Source organism: Piliocolobus tephrosceles, chromosome 14, assembly GCF_002776525.5.
Source record: "Piliocolobus tephrosceles isolate RC106 chromosome 14, ASM277652v3, whole genome shotgun sequence".
In the NCBI taxonomy this organism is placed as follows: domain Eukaryota; kingdom Metazoa; phylum Chordata; class Mammalia; order Primates; family Cercopithecidae; genus Piliocolobus; species Piliocolobus tephrosceles.
The window spans coordinates 10,436,265-10,441,035 of NC_045447.1; positions in this window are offsets into that span (position 1 = coordinate 10,436,265).

The window sequence follows — 4,771 nt, forward strand, 5'->3', positions numbered from 1 at the left end:
CAGGCCTCATCCCAGCTGTGATACTTGGTCTTGTTTTGGGGAACCATCTTTCCTCCACTCTTAGTTGTAAAATGAAACAATCCAAATGTAAACTAACTCAAGGCGGTTTGAACTTTAAATCATTCTGAGCCTGGAGAGAAATGTGGCTATGCAGCCTGAGTCATGTGATATACAGCTGTCACTTCTGCCTTTTTTCCTGTAAATAATTAGGACTAAGTGGCGCCAGAGATAAGAACCCCTCAGATCATTGCCCCTCCTCAGGGAGTAATAAACGAAACTTCTTTGGAATGTAACAATCTGTAACCAATCAGATCACTGGGGTGTATGCATGGGTCTTCTGGGGAAAATGTAATCCTGCTAAAATTTCTGCCTCTGCCTATATAAGTGAAACCTTAACTTCTCCACTGTCCTTTTTCTTTTTTTTTGACAGAGCCTCACTCACTCTGTCACCTGGGGTAGACTAGTGCAGTGGCGTGATCTTGGCTTCAAGCAACCTCCACTTACCAGGTTCAAGCGATTCTCGTGCCTCACCCTCTGGAGTAGCTGGGATTACAGGCATGCACCACCATGCCAGATAATTTTTGTATTTTTAGTAGACACGGGGTTTCACCATGTTGGCCAGACTGGTCTCGAGCTTCTTACCTCAAGTGATCTGCTCACCTCGGCCTCCCAAAGTTCTGGGATTACAGGCGTGAGACACTGTACCCGGCCAACTTCTCCACTTTCTTTTTCTTCTTTTTTTGAGATGGAGTTTTGCTCTCGTTGCCCAGGCTGGAGTGCAATGGCACAACCTTGGCTCACTGTAACCTCTGCCTCTCGGGTTCAAGCGATTCTCCTGCCTCAGCCTCCTGAGTAGGCTGGGATTACAAGTGACTGCCACCATGCCTGGCTAATTTTTGTATTTTTAGTAGAAACGAGGTTTCGCCATGTTGGCTAGGCTGGTCTCGAACTCCTGACATGAGGTGATCCACCTGCCTCTGCCTCCCAAAGTGCTGGGATTACAGGTGTGAGCCACCGCCCCCAACCAACTTCTCCACTTTCAAATGCTGACTCCATTTGTTTGGATTTGGTGTTGCCCAGGTGGCTATCCTCAAGGTTCACACTCAGATAAATTATCTACTTAATCATATTTGCTAAATCTCAATATTTAAGATTGACATAGTCCATGCAGTTTGGAGACAGGATCCCAATTCTGGCTCCCATGGTGAGGATGTCACCCAGAGCTGGCCCACAAGGGTTGCACATCCTCTGCCCATAGTGATTGGTTCAGGTATGAGCACATAATCTACCCAGACCAAAGAGACTTTGCCCTAGACTTTTGCTCTTTCCATTGAAGTTTTCAAGGTGGAAGGATGAAAACCTGAGGCTCTTGGGGATGGGGGTGTTACCCAGGGGAAAGCTAAGCAGAAGACAGAAAGATTTCAGCTGGATTTTTTTTTTTTTTTTTTTTTTTTGAAACAGAGTGTTACTCTGTCACCCAGGCTGGAGTGCAGTGGCGCATTCTTGGCTCACTGCAACCTCTGCCTCCCAAGTTCAAGCAATCCTTGTGCCTCAGCCACCCAAGTAGCTGGAATTACAGGTGCATGCCACCATGCCTGGCTAATTTTTGTATTGGGATTTTGCTATGTTGGCCAGGCTGGTCTCAAACTTCTGGCCTCAAGCCTCAGCCTCCCAGAGTGCTGGGGCAGCTGAGGTTTTGATGCAGGGTACGTAAGCCCCAAAGTGGGGCTTAGCCTGTGAGTGTTCTTGGCTTCGCTCGGGAAAGAATACAAGGGCAAGCTGGAGGTAGAAAAAATAGCTTTATGGAAGAAGCAGCCCTACAGCTCTGGTGGTGTCACAGCTCTGTGACTGCTCCTGCAGATGTATAGCCCCATAGGCAGGGAGGAGCAGCTCGGGGCAGTGTTGCAGTCATATTTATACCCACTTTTTTTTTTTTTTTTTTGAGGCAGAGTTTTGCTCTTGTTGCCTAGGCTGGAGTATAATGGTGCAATCTCAGCTCACTGCAACCTCTGCTTCCTGGGTTCAAGTGATTCTTCTGCCTCAGCGCCCCAAGTAGCTGGAACTACAGGCATGCACCACCACGCCTGGCTACTTTTTTGTATTTAGTACAGACGGGGTTTCACCATGTTGGTCAGGCTGGTCTCAAACTCCTGACCTCAGGTGATCCACCCGCGTCAGCCTCCCAAAGTGCTGGGATTACAGGATGAGCCACCGCACCTGGCCTATACCCACTTTTTTTTTTGAGATGGCGTCTTGCTCTGTTGTCCATGCTGTAGTGCAGGGCATGATCTTGGTTCACTGCAACCTTCGCCTTCCAGGTTCAAATGATTCTCCTGCCTCTGCCTCCTGAGTAGCTGGGATTACAGGCATGTGCCGCCATACCTGGCTAATTTTTGTATTTTTAGTAGAGACAGGGTTTCACCATGTTGGTCAGGTTGGTCTTGAACTCCTAACCTTGTGATCCGCCTGCCTCAGCCTCCCAAAATGCTGGAATTACAGGCATGAGCCACTGCATCTGGCCCCCACTGTTTTTTGCCTTTTTTTTTTTTTTTTTTTTTGAGACAGTTTGCTCTGTCTCACGGGCTGGCATGCAGTGAAGCGATTTCAGCTTACTGCAGCCTCCGCCCCCAGGTTCAAGCAATTCTTCTGCCTCAGCCCCCTGAGTAGCTGGATTATAGGCGCCCGCCACCACACCCGGCTAATTTTGTATTTTTAGTAGAGACGGGGGTTTCACCATGTTGACCAGGCTTATCTCGAGCTCCTGACTCCGAGTGATCTGCCCGCCTTGGCCTCCCAAAGTGCTGGAATTACAGACGTGAGCCACCACACCCAGCCTATACTCTCTTCTAATTACATGGAGTTTGAGGGACAGTGTATGCAGAAATTTCTAGGGAAGGGATAATAACTTTGGGGTCATCAGGTCCTTGCCAAGGAAAGGGGTGATAACGCCCAGATGTTGCCATGGCAATGGTAAATTGATATGGCACACTGGTGGGTGTGTCTTATGGAAAGCTGCTCCCGCCCCTGCCCTGTTTTAGCTAGTCCTCAATGTGGTCAAGTGTCCAAGTCTCGCCTCTGGAGTTGAGTCCCCCCTTCTACTTCAGTTTGAGTACACCGATCCAAGAGTTCCCAAAGTTAGATCTAACCTCCTGGATTTTCCAGAAGGAAGTTATAGCACCTGTAGATCTCCATTTTGCTTGTGATTTAAACCAGGGTAGGCCAGGCAGGGTGGCTCATACCTGTAATCGCAACACTTTGGGAGGCCGAGGCAGGCAGATCACCTGAGGTCAGGTGTTTGGGACCAGTCTGGGCAACATGGTGAAACCCCATCTCTACTAAAAATACAAAAATTAGCTGGGTGTGGTGGCTCATGCCTGTAATCCCAGCTACTTGAGAGGCTGAGGCATGAGAACTGCTTGAACCCTACAGGCAGAGGTTGTAGTGAGCAGAGACTGCACCACTGCACTCCAGCCTGGGTGACAGAGTGAGACTCCATCTCAAAAAAAGAAAAAAATAAGGCACCTGCCATTGGCAGCCATAAATGTTTCACTGCTTTTTCCCACCCGAAGTGTTTGTGATTTTATGATTCTCATTTCAGGTCAAAATATCCTTGGGGTAGCTGTTTCTCAAGTTATAACCCAAGGAGCTCTTGCTTTAGGATCATCTGGACTGGTAATGCACATTTCTGGCACGCCCTCAGTAACAGATACTGGTCGGGGAGGCAAGGGCGATGAAAGTTTTTTATTTTTATTTTTTTTTTGAGATGGGATCTCACTCTGTCCACCAAGCTGGTGTGCAGTGGCGCAATCTAGGCTCACTGCAAACTCTGCCTCCTGGGTTCAAGTGATTCTTCTGCCTCAGCCTCCCGAGTAGCTGGGACTACAGGTGGGCACCACCATGCCCAGCTCATTTTTGTATGGGGGGATCAAATTTCGTTTTTTTGTTTTGTTTTGTTTTTTTGAGATGGACTCTCGCTCTATCACCCAGGTTGTAATGCAGTGGTGCAATCTCGACTCACTGCAAGCTCCGCCTCCCAGGTTCATGCCATTCTCCTGCCTCAGCCTCCCAAGTAGCTTGGGCCTACAGGTGCCTGCCACCATGGGTGGGTGTTTTGTTTTTTTTTGTTTTTTTTGTTTTTTTGAGACGGAGTCTTGCTCTGTCGCCCAGGCTGGAGTGCAGTGGCCGGATCTCAGCTCACTGCAAGCTCTGCCTCCTGGGTTTACGCCATTCTCCTGCTTCAGCCTCCCGAGTAGCTGGGACTACAGGCGCCTGCCACCTCGCCCGGCTAGTTTTTTGTATTTTTTATTTTATTTTATTTTATTTTTGAGACGGAGTCTTGCTCTGCCACCCAGGCTAGAGTGCAGTGGCCAGATCTCAGCTCACTGCAAGCTCCGCCTCCCGGGTTTACGCCATTCTCCTGCCTCAGCCTCCGGAGTAGCTGGGACTACAGGTGCCTGCCACCTCGCTCGGCTAGTTTTTTTAGTAGAGACGGGGTTTCACCGTGTTAGCCAGGATGGTCTCAATCTCCTGACCTCGTGATCCGCCCGCCTTGGCCTCCCAAAGTGCCTCCCAAAGGGATTAAAGGCTTGAGCCACCGCGCCCAGCCTTTTGTATTTTTTAGTAGAGACGGGGTTTCACCGTGTTAGCCCAGATGGTCTCGATCTCCTGACCTCGTGATCTGCCCGTCTTGGCCTCCCAAAATGCTGGGATTACAGGCTTGAGCCACCACGCCCGGCCAGTTTTTTTTTTTTCTATATATATATTTTTTTTG